The sequence below is a fragment of the Scaptodrosophila lebanonensis genome, unplaced genomic scaffold, assembly GCF_003285725.1.
Source record: "Scaptodrosophila lebanonensis strain 11010-0011.00,11010-0021.00 unplaced genomic scaffold, SlebRS2 tig00000096-arrow-pilon, whole genome shotgun sequence".
NCBI lineage: Eukaryota > Metazoa > Arthropoda > Insecta > Diptera > Drosophilidae > Scaptodrosophila > Scaptodrosophila lebanonensis.
Window position 1 is genome coordinate 2,752,745 of NW_022060567.1, and position 21,198 is coordinate 2,773,942.

General features: G+C 38.2%; 1 long non-coding RNA gene across 1 annotated transcript; it reads right to left on the reverse strand.

Annotated features, from left to right (window-relative positions):
• Positions 1 to 7,271: 7,271 nt before the first annotated feature.
• On the reverse strand, positions 7,272 to 7,990 carry LOC115627627. Its single transcript, XR_003995715.1, has 2 exons — positions 7,929 to 7,990; positions 7,272 to 7,860 (listed from the first exon to the last, which is right to left on the reverse strand). It is a non-coding gene; the product is annotated as an uncharacterized LOC115627627 (long non-coding RNA).
• Between the last annotated feature and the right edge of the window lie 13,208 nt (positions 7,991 to 21,198).

The window sequence follows — 21,198 nt, forward strand, 5'->3', positions numbered from 1 at the left end:
TTTCCTCGACTTCGCCGTCGACATTTTCCATTTTTTTTCTTTTTTCTTTGGGTTTTACAAAATCTAAATGAAAACCATTTCTTGCTCTCTTTCGATTTGGTTTTGGGCAGATGCTGAAATTGATGTAAATGTAATTTATTACTTTTTCATTGCCTATACATTCAGCTTTCCTTCTTTTCCCCGCCTTCTGACTGGTTCTGGTTCGGCGTCTATTGACCTCGTAATTTATTCTGTGCCAAGTCACTGGCGACTGTTTGCCGGCTGATTATGGCTGATTAGACTGATTTGCATGAGATTTATGAAGGGTCTGATCACTGAGCTCAGTTCCCCATGTGTAATTGTAGATGCCTTCGCGGCTTTTATTTTTTCTGAAGAGACTAGCATGTTGCTGCATACTATAACACTAAATGATAAAGTTTATTGAAGCGACTGTCACTGAAAAACAATACTAAAAATGCCAGTGGATATTTGAAAATCACTACCAAAAAGCTGTACGATCGCTAATAAGAAGGCAATTCTACGTATATAAAGTGAAATTTGTATAATTAATAATTTAATTTCATATATATCAAACGTTAATAAAAATATGGGAAATCGCCTAAATAAGTCCCAGAAAAGTATTAATCCTGAATTGAATATTCAAAAAAAGGCAAAAACTGTGAGAGAGGTTTTAAATCCCATGCGCTTAAAATTCAGTAAGTAATTCATAAATTTGGCCTGACCTAAACAAATTCTAATGTAAAAGAAAGAAAAACAATGATTGATGATTGAATATCATATGATTTATTAAATGTTTAATTTACTGATTAGTTAAATTGAAATTTCATGTAGAGGTAAGAAATTAGATATAAATTACGAGGTCAAAATGTTGCAATTTTAAGTTGGAATTATGGACAGCTTTGATGAATTGATGTACCGCGGCAAGGCGGAAAACAGTGAAAAATAGAATGATGCATGTTGCCTGGGAAATAGCATAGTATACTATACTTGTATATACCAATTCTGTTCAATGTAGCCATTTTCGTGATCCAGGCTGTCATACATAAGCATATTGGAAGACAAAAGCGCAATTTACTGTCTTATTTTCAAGATAGATAAGCTGGGGTCTACATAAATAAACAAATCGAGCAGCCCAAATCAATAAACACCTTATTCTGTTTGTACACGGTAGATTGGTTCCAAACACAACCGTGTAAAAAAAGATGTTGATCATATGCAAAAATAGGTGATTGGTTCCCTATCTCTAAATAAATATATATGCAATTTTTAATTTTCAAACCGTATCCAAATCGTGTAAAAACAGAATTAGGTGTATTAGATAATAATAATAATATAATACGCTTATATTGTGTGATTCGGCACTCGACTCGACTCGATAATAGCTACTGTTGCCCTGAAAGCATTTTCAGTATTTAGTTGTTTGTCTAATTCTTTGATTTGTAAAAGTCGGTAAAATATTGGAATTTATGTAAGTTGTAGATGGGTGGCTGCTTACATTAAATGTAGTGCTTTGGACTTTTTTTTAAAAGTATTCAAAGGTATGGGTCTGCTTATGTCTGCGGCTAATGAGAAAAAATGTAAGCCATATTTCAGTTAACGAGCAAATGCCTCTCTGCAAATTGCAGTCGAGAAACTCAATGATTTCAAACTACCGTCCTTGATGGAAGAATGGATGAAAGACATAATAAACTGATATGTGCACAGTTGACACTACTACTTGAACGAACAAGGATAATCCAAACAAAATGTATAATCTCATCGGTAATTCAGACTAAAGTTTGTGTAGATTCGGCAATGATCTTTAGCTTTGATCTACCTTCGACACATTATCCTTTTTCGATGTTTCAATTTATAAGAACGAACATTTATAAATTTCTGCATTTATTCCTATTAGATTCGCAATTAAAAGTTAAAAAAAAAACAAATTTTATATATTGCATTCTTTTCAGTTGAACTCCTCAAAATTGGTTCAAATCCTTATTATACGACTCTTTTTATACTCTTTCAAAGAAAATAAACATGATATGATAAATCGATATGCCCATGTCCGCTTGTCCATCTACCTGTTTATTTGCAAGCTAGACTCTCACTTTTGAAGCTAATGAGTTTCTTTGGTATATTCCTGCAAGAGATAAAACTATATCTGCCATATCATCACAAACATCACGGACTAGTTTAAATAAAGTCCTCCAACTAATTTGTTTATAATATAATTGACATTAATTTGCATATGAAGAATATTATTGATACACAAATATTCAACAAATTGGGTTTATGTCAGAGCCCGATAACAGATAGTTGATCTCCTTAAAAAATAGTTGTTATTTTAATATTGTGAAGATACGAGTAGTGTTTTGTAGTAACGTACATACTTAGCTAGATGTTATCCTGTTATGTCCAGTTTGTGTCAAGAGTCAACTTTTAACATTTCGGGCACATCAACAAAGGTCTACAAGCTCTACAAGAATTGTTATTTTACATCCTGGCAGTTGTTGAATGGACCCTTCTGCCAAGCCTTTGGGGAATTATGCTCAAATAAATATTGGAATATTATATATTTTCTCTGAGCTCTGAAACATAAGACATAGCTCGTAATATAATGGCTTTATTTATAGATGGTGTATTTCATTGAGAAGTACTCTTCATATCCAATTTTTGATGGCGTTAGATTAGCGAGGAGAAGGCCAATAGTTATATGCAAAAATATTTTTTTGTATTTGGGGCTAAGGCGGAAATGGTTCTGAAATCAACTTCAGAGCGGGCTCTGTAAGATTATTTAATGTGTGTGTCCTTGATTAATGTGACTTGTTGTCTGACTCTTCTCGTATATGTATGTATGTAGGACTATGTGTGTACTTTTGGTATTTATGGCTGCTGGGGTTGTTGTTGTATTCTGGGAAAGCAACGCCCATGCCCATGTCCATGCCCATGCCCGCCCAGATTCTTGTTTCTTGCTTGTCATCAGGTGCATTTAATTGCGCGATTTTCGCGCCCACTTCTGCGCGGCCTAATTGGCCATACACATGGCCATAAATTAATAAATTTTAAGTTGAATTGTCTAAGTCTGAGGCCTGAAGGCAGAAGGCAGAATGCAGGCAGAGGTGGAGCCAGCGTGGCTCATTAATGTACGTGGGCTCATTATAATAATTAAGGCTAATTTATGGTGTCATTAATTTAAAATGTGCATGCATGTTGTCCAATCGAGCCCCAAACCCTTGCCGTTCAACCCTCCTCGCATCTGCCGGAAGTGGTTAATGTCTGAGAGCGAGTGTGTATGTGTGTGTGTGTTAAATGGTCATGATTAGTCGCTTTGCATTTGATTCGAGCTGCCACAAAATGTCTGCCAAGAGACCCAAAACAGTTATGCGAAATGGGCCACAAATGTAAACACTACACACACTCGCAATTAGACATAAACAAGTCATTATTAACTTAATTTCCGGTTTACTTAACGCGCTGACGCAAAGTTTTATGTTAATTTAGGCAAACCCAAGTGCCATGGAAGAGGGGGATGGGAAGAAAGCAGGGCAGGACTTCTGCTGCTGCACATCATAAAATTTATCAAAATATGAAAATCACAGCCACACACACACCGACACACACACCGACACACACACGCCGACACTTCCAGGGCTCAAGTTCAAGCCGACCACTTAATTACCCCAGAGTGTGTGTGTGTGTGTGCGAATCGCTATACAATTTCAGTTGCCACTTCAAGTGTCCGCACGTACACTGAGAGAATTGTGGAAATTTTAAATCAGCAAGAACTACTTAGCATACCTAATAGCTTTTCCTGATAAATAAAAAACCATCATAACAAGATAAAACCAATTTGAAACAAATTTTAATTTATTGTCACATATTTTCGGACTCTTTTACTTGTTTTTGCTTACTTGTTTTTGCTTCATGATGCTTACTCATTTATTTATTTATCTTAATTTATTGGTAATTACTTTATAGTGCAACAAGTAGAGCTGCTAATATGTAAAAGCACTAGTCATAGTTTCAACTCAAAAGTTAAACCGAGCTTTACATATACTCGCATTAATTAAAATTCATTTATGAAGGCATTTATGAATTTTCTTGAATAGAAAGGCAGTCTTCTGCTTGAGGTTTATTCGAATTACAATTAAAAATTTGATTCCGATCTCTTAGAACTAGACAAAGCCATATAAAAGAAAAATTTGAATGAATTTAAATTGAAATCTTTATTTGTCGTTTCTCCTATAATTACTTATTATTTAGGAATAAAGCAGGCGCCATTATTTATTTTGTGGATGCAGTCTTAGGGATAGAAGTCCCAAGTCCGTAATTAAAAAATGCAAGACCACTATTTCTTTCAAAACTACGAGCTTATTTTGATTCTGACATTAATAAACTCAAGCTGTTTGTGATATTACCAATGCAATTTAGTAGCTTTTAAAGTTAGAAATAAACGATCCTTAAAATCAAATTATAGACAGCTTATAGGATGTCTGATTTTAAAATCAACAAAGCCCTTGTTCCTTTTGAAAATAGGAGAAAATGGGGGCTTATTTATTCTTGGACAACCCTTAAATAAATATAAAATGTGTATGGGTTTAATTTTTTGATACATTGGCCGCTATATTATTTGATCACAACCTTAAAATCAATTCATAGACAGATAAAGGAGAGTTGATTAGATGCTTTTAAAAATCACCAAAGCCCAACTGGATTGTGAAAATGTTTGTATTTGTTCCTCTTGAAAATAGAATGAAATGGAAATTCTTGGAAACGACACAACTTTAATATGTATTGGTTTAATTTTTGGATTTATTGACTGCTACCTATTCTTCAACTGTTGTCTGATCAGAGTTATGATTTACTTGTTAATATACTATACCTAATAATACAAATTATGTTAAGTTCATTAAAACACCATTTCATACATTTTTTGAATGAACTAAATTTTTATGGAAGGACTACTATTATTTTGAGCACAGCTGTATATTATTTTATCAGAGCAAAATCACCGGTTTAAATAAATAAAATACGATACTAGATAAACTTAGTTCATTGCGCAATCATTACCATGTCGGCTGTTAGTGGTTCTGGATAGTCCAGTTGTTCTATTCAAGCATTGCATTATTTACTTTGACTTTTTAACTTACGATGGTATTATTGGGAAAAACCAAAACCCTCACCTTTTTATTTGAAGCCGAATCTGTGTAAGTTTTATTTTGTTGTGTGCATGTCTGCATGAATGTGCGAGTGTGCTTATCTGCTGTCTGTCTGTCTGTCTGCCTGTGCAACACACGGCGTATACGTTTTCACGCTTTTCACACTTTGCCGACTGCCCGAGCGAAATTTAATTACCAGACCCGGGCACTTTGCGTGCAAATTACGCATGTAGCAGCCACTTGATTGGCGCTTTCAAGGGTCAGATTGAGCACACACACACACAGAGAGAGACCCACACACACCCACACACCCACACACACACGCAGGCACTTGAAATGTGCACGGCACATTTAAACTTTTTGTTTTAAGCGTTTTTGTTACGAGTATTCTCGCTTTTTTCTCTGTTGTTCAACTGTCAGACGCCATGTGCCAAATGTTTTACTTGAATAACTGGCGTTGGTTGGGGCGGCGGCGTGGGATGGTGGAAAGGGTGTGGCGATAAGAAGAGAGCGCGTACACACAGACATGCATAATCGCGTCAAGCCACACTCAATGGCGGTCACATTAACAAAACTCATTACGAGCCCGAATGCGAACTTAAGGAGGGGGGAGCGAGGAAGAGTGCCTGGGCAGAGTGCCACTGTTTTTACACCTTTTTTGGGGCGCCTTTGTCAACATTTTAATGACAGCAATTCAAAAGCGCCAGCATGCTGATTGCTCTCGTGATACCCGCAACAACAATAGCAACAACAACAACAACGACAAGAAGAACGCGCTCGCCATGAGACAGGCGAGTCGAGGCTCTCGTCTCCTGGTTGTGTTGTGCTCGAAGCTGGTGCCAAGATATACATAAATATTTTCCCTTTTTATTAATGCATATTCATGTCGGCAACGACCACAACAACAACAACAACAACAACGGCACAAACAACAATTGTGCGCGCTTATCATTTTTATGTTGCAACTTCTTTCTTTGCGGCAGCATACGAATACAAATATAACTGTTGTCAAGCCACAACGCTCGCCGCCGAGGCAGCAGTGAAGCCATTTTCTTGTATATTTATCTATGTGTGTGTGTACATACTTGTACCTATGTATGTATGTGTGTACCTTCGCCGCATAGTTAAAGCAATGCTTATGCACAGGGTCAGGGAAAGAGCTGCATTCTTTTACTTGCTGGATCGGATCGTCATATCCTATAGCTGCCATGGGCATGATTGCGTTTATTTCTTCCTGCTATCTCATCTGTAATATACATAAGAAATGTACAGTTACCTTCTTTAATCAACCGCATATATAAAGTACTTATATTTGCAAAGTTTCATAATCATTGACGCAAAATTACAAAAGAATGCGTATTTTTTAATTTATTTCATTCCCTCACAAACTAATCATTTGGTTTTGAACCGTAATTATTTTTCTGAAAATGAAAATATTATTTTAGGGATGCTGTTTTTAGGCCAAAACTGGACCATAGTGGTACATCTTGGTTCATTGTTTAAGGATATATACGAGTATAAATGTTATCCTTATTCCCTACAACCTGAGCTTTGTTTCTGATCAAAAAATAAAACATAAAGAAAAATCAATATTTTATGAGTTTTGTGTTTTTGCTCCAAAATAAGGATTATTGGTTGTTATTTTCTTAAAGTTACTATAATTGAATGACTTGTTCGCTTTAAAAAACAAAGTAATCAATTTTTGCGGTCCCTGCTCAAATCTAATGTTAATACACATCAAAGAATAAAACATTTATATATTCGATATAAGGGAGGCACTGCCCTCGACTTAGGATTCAAAGTTTGGCGACTCAGTCTTCTATACTTTTGGAAATCATTAATTGAACGATAATTTGAACGTCTGTCCATTTAGACAGACGGATGCACATGTCTATGCGGAGTCGCTTTGTTATGCTGATCAGGCATATACACCTTATTCTGCTTTTACACGATTTGGATATAACACGGTTTGAAAATTAAAAATTGCTTATATATTTCTTTAGAGATAAGGAACCAATCACCCATTTTTGCATATGATCAATGTCTTGTAAAATCCAGCTTGTAAAAACAGAATTAGCTGCAATACATAGTATGTACCTTGTGGACTCTGAGACTTACAAAAAAGACCGATTCTATAATAAATTTTTTATTTTTCGGCTTTAGGACATGCAGAGAACATTTAGTTTTAATTTGCATATAATTTAAAGCTTTAAGTTATAAGTTCACCTAAGTAAAATATATACGCTTTATTTGGATTGGAAGCAACTAAAACGGACTCTTAAGCTGGACGCGGTCTGCGTGTTTGTTTCAGCATTTGCCCCAAAACGTGCCTCATGCTGGCCCAGACGGTCCTCATTCGATGCATCAAGCGTTCTACGTGTTCGTTGCAATCGACCATGCTCACAATAGAGGCAAGCGCAGCAGCCATAAGTAAAGGATCAATATCATTATCCATAGTCAGATGATCGATTGCAAAAAGAGGAGGCCAACCACCATCACCATCTATAGGAATAACATCACCTGCAGTTGGAACAGCGTTGGCAGCGACTAAAGGACCAAGGCTGGGGTTCAGAGCCTCTCCATCAGCATTACCAGCTTGGGCGTGGTCGTTGGTTTCGATTTTGCGTTTGTGTTCCATTTTCTTTCAAGTAGTTGCTTTATGTTTTTGCCAAAAATAGTGTAGGTTGTGTTTTTTTCTCTTATGGATCCTGTAAAAAAACTAAAAAAAACTCATTAAAACCAACAAACAATAGTAAATGTTAGGTGTTCTTCGTATATCGCACTTACGTCTGATTGTGTGAGACTCTTTTTGTTGGAAATATTTGTGTAATTTAGTGAAGTAATATCTTTGTGAATATAAGTATAAGGCGTTACTGTTGAATTATTTTTCAATGTCTATGTGAACTAGAGCTGTGCGTGTGACAAAGAATGCCGAATCACGAAATCAATTGTCACGTCTAGAAACTTTAATTTACAACTATTGTATTATTAACAGTGCAAAGAACAATTCTAAAACTGAATGAGCAGCTAAGAAATCGCAGCATCTGTAATTATTTTGTTCTCCTTTCCCAGATAGATATTTTCAAGTATTTTGCGTAATTAACAATATTTTCAATAGTGTTCATATCAATAGATGCTTCTTTAATAAGGCCGATGGTAGTTTTTTCCACAACATCGTTCAGTTCTTCTTTTGTGTAGTTTAGTGATTTTCGCAAAGTCGTGAATTCTGCGTGATTTCTTAAATTGTCCTATCGAATTGGGCTGTGTGCTGGGTTGCTTGGTACGATCCTTCGTCAGCCTTTTTATTACTTTTTACGTCTCTATGCCCCAGGATTCATACTCTGGCAAATGAAGAACTAGGGAATTAAATACGGCCCCTACCTCACAGCTCAGTAAGTTGTTGAAGGTATATTACCATTTTGTAATTTCTTTTCATGTTTTGTGGTTCCTTTAGGGATTTGGTGTTTGATATTAATGCAATTTTAAAACAGATAAAAGGTTTATGAATTGTGTTGTATTTTTAAGACGGTTGGCTACCAGGTCGGAACTCTATATGAAAGTTTCGGCCTTACCACTGCTGTGTGCATTTACAAAGTCATTTACTTTTCTTCGAAGGCTCTCCTGGTCTCCGGTTGTGGTCTTCTAATAGTGATGATAACAGGCCCATTATCTCTCATAGATACGTAGCTAGTCGGATAAATTAATAATATTCATTACCTTGAGTCGAACACACTCTTTTATTTGGATAACTACTTTCCTCTACTTATCCAAGTGAAGGACATATGCGACAATATATACTAAACGCCTTTATTGAGTCATTTTTCAAACTAAGTGGCTGCGTTTGTCATTTAATTGAATTTCTCTGCCCGAAAGACTGGCCTATGTCTGTCCAGCCCCGAGCATGTAACGTTTTCCGAGGCAGACTATCGCTGACAGCAGCACGGTCACGTGAACTCTCTTCCTTACCCTCGGCCACACGCTGGCACACACATTCACAGAAACCTAAGACAGAATCAAATACATATAGTATTATAGTATGGTATGCACATATGACAGAGTGGTGAAGATTTTACTGTCAAAAGGAATTTAAATAATGACAAACGATGCAGGCGGCCATCAAAGATGAGCCCAAAACTGAAACCAAAAGCAACAAAATATGTAAAAACCGAAAACAGAGAGGGCAGGGAAAATGTAGCAGGCAAAGATAAAAAATGATTTTATTGCGGTTTCTTTGGGGCCTGCGGTGGCTGTTGAAAATTCTAATGTTGCCACATTTGCATGTGTGTGCGTGCCCGTGTGTGGGGCACGTCGCAGAATTCTAATGCTGGCCACGCATTGCACTTGGGACGCATTTTCAAGAACTTAATATGTACATAGAGAGAAAAAATTAACATTTTTGCAGCTGCAAGTACATCAGTCCCAGAGGAGGAGACAAGCAATTATTTTTGTCTGGCTTATAGTTTTTTATTTTTTTATTTTTAGAGTTTTCGGAATGAAGAAAAACTGAGCGAATAAAGCTAAGCCCATGTTTTAATTCATCGAGAATTTTATATTTTGTTTATAAATGAGTCTAACTAATGGTCTTTTTCAAATAAATGTGCTTTTTACAGAAACAAAATACAAATCTAGATTAACTAACCAAAACCCTTGGGTATTAGAAAGTTAGCTAAGAGTGGTTTCTGAAAGAGTGGTTTTGTATTTAAAAATGTCAAACTGCGTGTAATGGCCAAATCTGCAGGCTATAACAAACAAAAAAGGATAGTAATTTTTATATTTAAATGCCTTTTAATTATTTGATTTATTACACAAAATAAAAAATATTAATAAAATCATTAAATACCCTTAGACTGCGAAAAATGTATGTGCCCAAAAGAAGGACTTTATATTTCCCTTGCAAGGCTTGGTGCCTTCTATACCATTTTGAAGGAAAGACATGGGATAGGTAGGATATAAGTCGACATAAGTCTGGCTATGTCCTTCCATCTTTAGTCATAAATTTTGCCATAGAACGTATGAAGTTGAGTTTTAGGAAGAGGCTGGTTCATATCTACAAGTATATCTTTAAATAACTAAAATTTGGCCATCACTGGCACTACCAATCTTATTTGGAATTGCGAAATTCTGATTCTCTTTTAATTATGGGATTTAATGTTTAATTGAAACACAGAAGATTAAAAAAGTGTTTGAATGGCACACACTTTTCTCTCTGTGTGCATGTTGTATATTCCATGTGTTTATAATATTCAACTGCTGTAAGAGCTTTTGTTATTTTCATATTATTGCGATTTAGTTTTGTTTTGATTGAGAGGGGTGCGGGGCGCGGGGCGAGTTGCCGCATTTTTTTGATTTATGGCGTGCGTGCGGCATAAAAAATTCAACTAGCCAGCGGAAAATACCAGGCCCAACCCCACAACACAAATCCCTCCCCTTCTGTTCCTATCCCATCTGATTTTTTGCCTACTTTTTAATAGAAAAATAAAGCAAAATGAAATTTATGGCGGAAATGATAACGCACAAGGATATCATAACTATGTCTAAGCAGACAAAAAATCATGAGATTGTTTGCCGAGTTTCTATTTCTATTTGCAGCTTCCGCTTTTGTATGCGAGTATGTGCCTTTGGCCTTTTCGGTTTTTGTGTTTTTGTGTTTTTGTGCTGTTGCTATGCTTTGCGAAAGTTTTGTTTGCAGTAATTCCAAATATTTTTCACAGCCAGCGGAAACGGATGCAGTTATTGTTGAACAAACACGCACACGCCCACAAATACATGAAGAGAAAGAGGGAGACAGAGAGAGAGAGAGAGAGAGAGTGAGAGAGATATTAATGCTAACAACAAACATAACTTTATTAAAAAATAAATGAAATTTGTTTTATGCTGCTGGTATCAAAAGGATTTCGTATTTTAGTCCTTGTTCCAAGCCCGAGCCCGAGCAAAGAAGCCAACGGAGAATAACTGAGCAGTGGGCAAAAAACTATGCAAAGAATTTGTGCGCCGGGCTAAAAATAACAAAAGGCGAAGCACACACAAACACACAGGATTGTGCCACATGAGGATATTATGCCCATGATGATGATTGTTGTTGTTGTTGCTTTCGTAGCCCTTTACCATTTGAGTAGATAGTTTAAATTGTTCATGCGGCTGCCGGCATTGCTCACAGGCAACTTTTTGACATTTACAGGCCCTGAATGCTGACCCAAAACTGGCCAAGATATACAACATTAGGCCCACGCACTTACTCACACACCCATATATGTAAATACACACAAATACATACATCTACAGACACAGAATTGTCTGTGCCACACATGGTCGCCCGGTTGAGTGTGCGTAACGGAAACGGATACGGAAATGGCTGCTAGACATTACACACTGGATGCTGCACCAGAATGTTGGACATTGGACGAAGGACACTGAAGGCTCTAGGTTGGACGTTCCGTTGGCCGAAAGGCGTAAACGGAATTAATTGAATTGAATAATTACATACACAAACATACAAGAACAGCAGCAGCAGCAGTAGCAGTAGCAACAACAACAAAGCGTTCGTGTTGTAGTGCAACACTTGCCACGGACTTAGCCAGACCCATTACTAATGTGTACAGTAAATATTCCATATCATGAATTGCTAGCAGCCAAATGGGCTTTAGCGTCTCCCTTATAGATATGCAAGCAAAGTTTCTTCAATTTTCCTGAATGGAAAAATGTAAAAAAAAATAAAAAATGTATTTTCGTGTTCAACCAGACAGCTTAGATACTTATTTAGTTAAGAATGTGCCATAACTCAGCTGTTGACTTAATGTTATAAATAGTGCTATTTTTCACTAATAATACCGATACGTACAAATTTTACGAATATTCGTATTATAAATTAAATTCTAGTCAACTACTGCCTCTGTTTCTGAGATCAATTCATGGTTGAAATGTGAACTCTTTTCTCTAGGCGTACTCGTTTCCGATCACATGAACAATTTCACATTATTTATGTGTGTTTCAATATCTTGGACGAATTCTATGATATGAATATTTGATTGAAAAGATACCATTGATATATTTATTGGAGAGAATAAACGAAATTTGTGTATTTTATCTAAATAGTTTCTATCCGGGCCATAATGACGAACTCCTGAGTTAAGTAATCTGAGATTGGGATTAGGAATATTTTAATTAGATTATTTGATTATACAAAGTAAATCAATCTGCAAAATTATGGTATAAATAAGAAATAATTCGGCATTAAATTGATATTTACATACCAAATTGCATACATATATACTGTATAGTAGCATGGGATGGGTAGAGAAAATTGCAAAAATGAAGGAAGCTCGTGTTGCCTACGGTGTGGGCTCATCTGTTTCCGTAGTCTAGGAAACACACGGACGGACAAATGGAGGAACATGTCTAGATCGGCTTAGTCGCGGAATAGTGTGTTGTTTCCCAGCATCTATCTGTCTGTCTCCCATTGAATTCCTTACCTTACAATTTAGAAATGCTTTAGAATGCAGAAAGCATGTGATAACATAGCAATTTATTTTATCGCATTCTTCATAGCGGTCGCCCACTGTATGTCTACACATTTATATAGCTGTATGCATGTGTTTGTGGGCTTCATTTCCTCTTGCCGCGTACATTTGTAAACTTTGAGAAGGCCCTGTAACTCACACATTGCTCGGCAAGTTGCGGCTGCTGTTTTTGTTGTTGTTGCTGCTTCTACTGCTGCCTCTACTGCTGTGTTAAATGGCTAATTTGTTTTGTGCATGTTGTTGTTAGTTACAGCTGGCTGCTAGCCCCAACTCAGCCCCAACCCAAGCCCAAGCTCACATTACCCGTACTTATCCGAAAGGGTTACGACTGTCCGCCGCATGCTGTCAAGGACATTTGTCATAATTTACTTACACATATACAACAGTGTGTGTATGTGTGTGTCTGCCTACATGCGTGCAAGTGTGATTTGTGTTCATTGGCTTAAATGGCTTGTGTGTTATTAGTCTAAACACCTGTGGCACCCACACACGCACACACACACACGCACACGCACACACACACATACCCAAAACAGGCAATGTGTCAAAAACACTTGAATGTATTAATTATCATGACCAGAGCCCAAGCCGCAGACCATCAACAGCGCTGGCATCATCAACATTTGACAATCGTTTGGCGAATGAGCTCAGCATTAGCTTCCCAGCTGAATATTTTTCAAAGGGAAGTTTCCGATTTTTTATTTTAAGTAAACAAATATTCTGAATTATGTTCTTAGAGAAAAGTGATAATAGAATAGATTGCTAATAGAATGATTTGCTGCAGATTTGCAGATTTATCCAAAAGTTCACGTAAAGAAGTTGAAGATGTCTCTTTTTAATCAATGTCTCGTCTATTCAATTGAACAACAGAAAAAGGTAATTATTGTAGGAGTCTTCAGAATCCTGTTGCTTCTTTCCTTATGTCTCCTTTTTCGGCATCTCCACTGGCGGCGTTTTCAGAAGAAGTGGCCTTCATGGTTTGTCGAGAACATTCTAGTATTCTGGAATCCTGCAACACAATCAGAAATTGATGAACTGATTGGGATAGGAGCGTGGGCGCATTGCAAACCAATTTTAAAGAATATAGATACGACTAAATAGTCTTTCTTGGAAATAATAAACGACATTTTAGCATTAGAGATACGTTGAACACACCGCGTTTTAGTTAAATAATTTCTAGCCGGACCATGAAGATGACCTACTATATCAACCAATCTTTGGGATTGTGATTAAGCACATTTTAATGTGTTTCCACCAACATTTCTGCCATATCGATATTAACGTGATCGTGTAATAATCGATTAACAAAGTCAATATCAGTGCATTTGTAAAAATGGGAAAAATTGAATATCATGCGGTCTTAAGATGTTTGTTTTTGAAGGGAAATACGCCTTTGCAAATCAAGCGATATGCAGGTTGCATATGAGGATTCTTTCCCATCATTTGAAACTATTAAGATCCATTTACCGTATATAGTTTTACGATTGAGGCTCTTTATTTATTGTTTCTATACCATTACCCAATGAAAAGAATATAAGTTTATTTTAAATGATGACGACACAAATCGACTTAGAACTCCGTATGTTCGAATGGGCTTCAGAATTGGCTAATCTTAACTGATTAGATGGGATATGTCAATTATCCAAGCCCATAAAAAACGTTTTTTTTTAATTTCACCTCCACCCTTCCTCAGCTTTACAATTTCGTCAATACTTTCCTCCCTTCCAAACATGTACCTTGACTTTGAACACATTATAAATACATACGTAGATAACTTTCTCAATATTAATCCAAATCTGTTATGCCTAGGGAACGCTGTTGGCGGAAAAATTTTTCGGCATCTTAAAAACCTAAATATTGTTGATGTATTCAATAAATGTGTTCACAATGCAGATTTCTTGAATTAATGAGCCTAGCCTCGTGTTTCCTGAAAGCAAATTCGAGGGACAACTTTAAGACCTTTATTTTATTGTTAAATCAGTAATATGGGCGGTTGATACAAATTAAAATGTTTATATAACAAACAAGATGTAATATTATATTCCGTTACAGTTTTATCTTTAAAGCTAAAAAGCCTACAATATAACTGTACAAAAATGCCTATTAAATGCCCCGATTCACAGCCAAATGTATTCAGAGACGTTATAGACCTAACAAAAAATAATGAATAGAGAAGAAAACTGAATTCTAATTTAGAGCTTATTAAAATAATTAAGAAAAAAAGAGATAAAGAAAACCACTAAGCCGCTAATACAGTACCAGCCGTAAATGAGAAAAGTACACAATAATGGTTAATTTTAATTTCTATTTATAAAAGTGGGCCGTCTCAAATAAAAAATGTTAGTAGATTGGGCTCTGTGTGTGAAAAATATAAACAATCATCAAACAGTTTAAAAGAAGAAATATTTGCTTACTTTTGAAGCATCAATAGGAAAAAGAAAATGTATTTTTAAGCAACTCACTTCAAATGCAATGCTTTAACCTCCTAAATTATTATTAAATGACCGTTTATTACTACTCTCCTGTTTATCGTCTCGATAATCCTTTTTTTTTTTTTTTTTTTTTTTTTTTTTTTTTTTTTTTTTTTTACATATATACAATTTATTAAACTAGTTTTCTACTACCAATATGGCAGCTTAAGCTAGTTGAAAGTTAGGGAATACAAAAGTTGTCTATAGTAAGCATCTATAGGACGCACTTATATCTATGTACATATATACAATATTTACAATGTTTTACATTAGAAATGAAATTATATTTTATGATATATATTATATATTTTATACAAGGGATCTTGTGGGGAGATCCTTTGGATGGCACTTCTTCAATCTTCTCTTCTTAGGTTTGGACAGGAGCCGCCTCGCTAGTGCGTTGGGGTGACTGCCGAGTCGCTTCTCGTAATTGCTTGCGTGCATTTGAATGACATCGCCAACCTTGGGGACACATAAGTCTCTTTCGATGTCCCTAGTGCGCATATACCAGGGAGCGTTGCATATTTTTCTGAGTATTTTAGCTTGCGCAACTCTTATTTTATTTAGGTTCGATGCAGCGGCAATGCCATAAATTGGTAGCGCATACTTCCATATTGGACTTAATATGGACTTGTATACTGTCACCTTACTGTGCAGAGACAGCTTGTTGCAGGGTGCAAGCAGCCATGCCATCTTTCCGGCTTTTGCCATGACCGATCGCTTGACCATTGTTGTATGCTTGCTGAAGTTGAGTCTTCTGTCCAGAATGACACCAAGATATTTGTGCGAATTTGTATGACTGAGCGTGGACCCCAACATTGTGATATCTCTGCATGACGACGGCCTTGTTGTAAATGTGACATTCGCACACTTGCTGGCGTTGATACCAATGTTCCAATTCAGAGCCCACTTCTCGAAACTACTTACATACTGCTGTAAGGCTTCCGAAGCTACATCGATATCTCTGCATCTGGTAAGCACCGCAGTGTCGTCTGCGTAAGTAGCTATTAGTGCGTCATCCTCGTCTACTCCAAGGATCTCTTGCGGTGCAGGCATATCAGCAGTAAATAATGTATACAGGGTAGGACCCAGAACACTGCCTTGGGGCACTCCTGCACAAATTGAGCGCCTCGTGGATTTCACTCCATCAACAGCAACTCTGAAGCTTCTGTCCCTTAGAAAGCTTTCGATGAGTTGAAACAATTGAGGAGTTAGCATGCCTTTCAATTTGCAGAGGAGACCATCATGCCACACTCTATCAAAAGCTTGTTTAATATCCATAAACACAGCCACTGAGTACATCTTTTGCTCCATGGCTTCCAGGGCGAAGTTGACCACACGGTGGAGCTGTTCCGGTGTTCCGTGACTTCTTCGAAATCCAAATTGCCATTTTGGAATTCTGCGCGTCACGGCTTCGAGCTGGAGAATCCGGTCCAGAATCACGCGTTCCATCATCTTCCCGAGGGCAGGTAGCAGACTAATCGGCCTATATCCATCTACTTCAGTATGCTGTTTCTCTGGCTTTGGAATCATCGTAATTAGCGCCATTTTCCAGCAGTTTGGAAAGTGCCTCAGCCTGAGTATGTTATTCATGAGCAAAACAATATACAGCAGAGCCCTTGTGGGGAGCAGTTTCAGAGTCCTGTTGTCTAAAAGGTCTTCTCCAGGCGCTTTTTTGACCTTTAGATTTTTTATCTGCTGTACCACTTCTTGCAGTGTAACTGGGCTTGCAGGCAAGGCCATTTGGAATGGCATCTCCAGCCTAAGCTCGACTACCCTTCGCCTATCTGCTGATGTAAAGTCAAAAGGCTTAAATCTTTCCTCTAGGCTGTTTGCAAAAATTTCAGCTTTCTGCTGACTGGAATAGCTCCATCCACCTGTAGGATCCTTAATTGGAGTCTTAGGGATGACCAGCCTCTTGAATCGCCTCGTAAGCTTCCAGAGCGAGTAATTAAATGATGCATCTGGACCAGCACTTTCCAATATGTCATCAATTCTGCCTTGTCTGATTTTAGCAAGCTCTTTTTGCAGTCGATTGGACAGTCTTTTGTAGATTTGATGAATGCGAGTATCTCCAGTTCTTGCATATTCTTTCCTGACTCTTCTTTTCAGGCTTAAGAGCGCAGCAGCCGTTGGTGGTAGACTAGCTTGACTATGTTGGGTTGGCAAGCGTAAAGTTTTCGGTGCAGCAGAAGACGCAGCCAGTGAAATGTTCTTCATGAGGATTGATATCGCGTCTTCGATATCCTCTGGACTGTTAATTTCGACGTTCAGGTTAATTCTTCTTTCGAGATCGGCTTTAAAAACATCAATACGGGAGCCAGGTGGTAGAATATATTCCCTCTTGGGATTATATTGCGGTGCATGATGTAGCGTCGCTACTACTGGAAGGTGATCCGATGCGAGCTCATATTTTGTTTCAACGGTGAGTCTGTTTAGGGCAATCCTGTTGACAATAAAGAAGTCTAGTGCAGAGGGGTTAAGCCGTGTGTTGTATGAGTAGAAAGTTGGCTCTCCAGTAGCAAGAACTTGGCAAGTAGTACTAGCTATGGCCTCTTGCAAACACCTTCCTCGCCTGCAAGATCTGGAATTACCCCACCATTGGTGTTTTGCATTAAAATCACCGCCTACAATAAACTTATCTCCTAAGGTTGCAAGCAATAGATCAAAGTCGGCCCTGCACCAAGCTTCATTGGGAGGAAGATATAGGGAGGAGACTTTGATGCTTCCACCATTCGTCGTTATAGTTACGCTGGCCGCTTGGATGCTTGTTTTTAGAATTGGCTCATTCTGTGAATGAGCGATACTTGATCTAATGATGACTGCAGAACCACTTTTAGCGGTGCCACTGGGATGATTAGCGTAGTACTGGTCGTATCCTGGCAAATATGCGTTCAAGCCAGGACGCATATGCGTTTCGGTTATTAACATGATATCGATCAAGTTTGAACTTAGGAAAAGCCTGAGTTCATCATTGTTTTTGACCAGGCCCCGTGCGTTCCATAATCCGATTTTTAACAGCGGATTTAACATTTGGATATTAGTTTTTGTACCAAGTCACGGAAGGCTCTATTGGAATCCATGTTTTCCTGAATGAGCTTATACATTTGATCCATTCTTGCGTTTAGATCAAAAATCGCCTTTTCCAGCATACTAAATTTATTGTTTAGATGCCAATCTTCAGCGGAAATGTGTGCCCGGGGCGAGTTTTGGTTTGTTGGCGCGATTGTACGCTTTCCTTCAATTGGCCTTGCTGCATCAGCGTAAGAGAAGCCACTCTTAACAGCAGAGTTTGAGATGAACTGTACTTTATTGCCTTGGTTGTTTGGGTAACTCCTATTGCTACCGATGACTAGACCATCTCTCGGCAACCTCACAGCTGGCTTAAGTTTTTTGGCTAGATCAATTCTTACCTTGCAGCCTCTGAAGCTCGACATGTGGTCTTCGCCGCAATTAGCGCATATAAATTCCCCATTATCATTCAGGTTACATGATTTTGAGCCAGTATCATGGTCCCCCGAGCATTTACCGCAAACCGGCTTTTTAAGGCAATAGTTCCTCGTGTGCCCGAAATCTTGGCATCTGAAGCATTGTACCAGCTCTTTACTCTGTTTGGCCTTTGATATTGTAACCCTGTGTCTACCAATTTGAGTTATTTTTAGTGCCTCAGCAACGTTGGGTGCGTTCTGGAGGTTAACGTAAAACATATTTTGTCTTGTTTTGACATTATTTATGTCCTCACCATCCTCCTCATTAATTTGAATGTTACGCCAGTCCGGTTTTCTGGGGCAATATATATTCAAAACTGTAAAGCCCTTGTCGGTAAAGGTGCGCTCTATTAATTGCCTGGGTACATTGGGATGAATATCTCTGAGCACCAATCTGCAGGGTTTGTTCTCCTTCAACTGGTGGTGCCAGAATTGACAATTTTGATTGGACAATAATTTGATTATTGCACGAAACGCATTCGAATTCTTCGTATAAATACGCGAGATCCCAGATTTCGATGTGCGTATGTCGTAATCGTCAGGGGAGACAGCAGAATTGAGCGCCACCTCCAGCTTATCCAATTTGTTAACTTCTGGCACACATATAGCAGGAGGCTTAGGAATACTACTTCCCTGCTGGAAACGGCTGGCTTCATTTTGCTGGCTCGATGGATCTTCGGAATCTGGCTCTTCCATTTCCATAATGGAATCAGCTTCTTCCGAAAGGGCTGCAAATCTATTATTTTGAAGCGCTGGCGGAGAGGAGGACGCAGTTCGTTGTCCCTGGGTTATATTGACAGGAGTTGGCTTATTTTTTTGAGCCGATTTTAGTGACTCGACGGCTCCTTTCCGCTTCCTATTAATACCGGGTACTGACATTTGAAACGAGCAAAATTTGTCCAGAGTTGGATTTGCAACTAAGTTTGTGATTGAAGCCGGTGTACTCACAACGGCGGGTGTGGAGCACAAACTGCCATTTGATGTCGCTACTGTAGTATACATTGATTGAGAGTTCACCACAGAAAACGTTAGGGTACTTGTAGTCGATGTACAAGTGGTTGAGGCAATCCAGTTACTGGTTGAGCTTGACGGCTTTAAGTATGGTTTTCCCATTGACATATGCAAGTCCTTGGTTATTTTTGCTCTCAGCTCCGAAGGTGATTTACCAGAAATTTTTCTCATCTCCACGTACTTCGGCAGCTTATTGACTACTTCCTCAGCTGCTCCGAGAGCGGCCGAGTCTTCATCAGCATTCATTTACGTGAGGTAAGATGACTTGCAAAAACAAGCAAAGAAGAAAAATTCTGGGCTGTCTCTGCTTTGATGACGTGTATACGTCAGCAGAGCAGCCCCATACAGCAGACTAATTGTTGATTGGAATCCAAGAAAATAAGGATACTAAACGATTGCCAAAAAGCCAAGGTGAAACTAGGTTTCCGGGTGATTTTTTTTTTTTTTTTTTTTTTAACGCACTATACGCGAAATAATTGAAAAAGAGGAATTTACTACAATTTTTCACGGAGCGCACAATAAAAAGTCGACTTGTCACTTTGACAGCTACCAGGGTTGATAAAAACTGATAATCCTAAAATAATCAAATAAACACAATAAAGGTTACTTTAAATTATTTAAAAGAGTTAAAATATAATGCCTACACTTCGCATTGTATAAACTAAATGAAAGCATTACTTCAGCTGGCCGTTCAAATCCGTCTGCGAATAATACTGCCTCTGCCTCCTCGCACTTGCTCCCAAAAGCATGCTACAAATATTTGTTTGCTGTATTCACAGGAGCGCGCGAGTTTCCAACCCTTGCATTTGATTAAAGCCTAATTAGACGCGCTGCTTGCCAAATCTCAGGCAATTAAAATAAAAATAATAATAATGTATAAGTGCACACAATGTATTCAGGCACTCGGTTTTATGCAGACAGGTATATAAAATATATGCCGGAATATATATATATGTGTGTGTGTGTGTGTGTGTGGGTGTTTGTATGTGTGTGTATGCTCCAGAGCCTGGCATGCAAAGTCGCTTTGACATTTTCCGAGCTCATTTATGTTGAACTCTTATTAATTCGATTTTTATCGTGCCCCTGGGAGTCATTGTGCGGCATTTCACGAATTGTGCATATATCCGCCACCCGAATACACACACATACACTTACACACACACTCGCACACATACACTTATACTCTCATACAGGCGCAAACCTAAAGCGCGTAAATCTCGTGCGTCTTTATTTCTTCATTAATTTAAGCAGCACCGAAGGCCGCGCACTTCAACGTTTAGATTGCTAAAGGCAGATTATTTTATTTTTCTTCCTCTACGGCAGGGTTGGTGGCTAAGTCGTCACCGCCGTCCTCGTCCTCGACCCTGTCCCCCTCCACGGCCACGTTCTTGTTCCCTTTCCCATCCCCGAGCACGGGGGCGCCGACTTCACGTCGAAGTCGGCAGCAAGTCGAGCAAGAACGAGTTAACATTAACCCCTTACAGCTGTGGCAATTTAGACAGTCGTCCTGGCTGGAGTCACTGGAGTCGCCGTCGCGGCCGTGCTACGTTTTCAAAATCTAATTAAACCA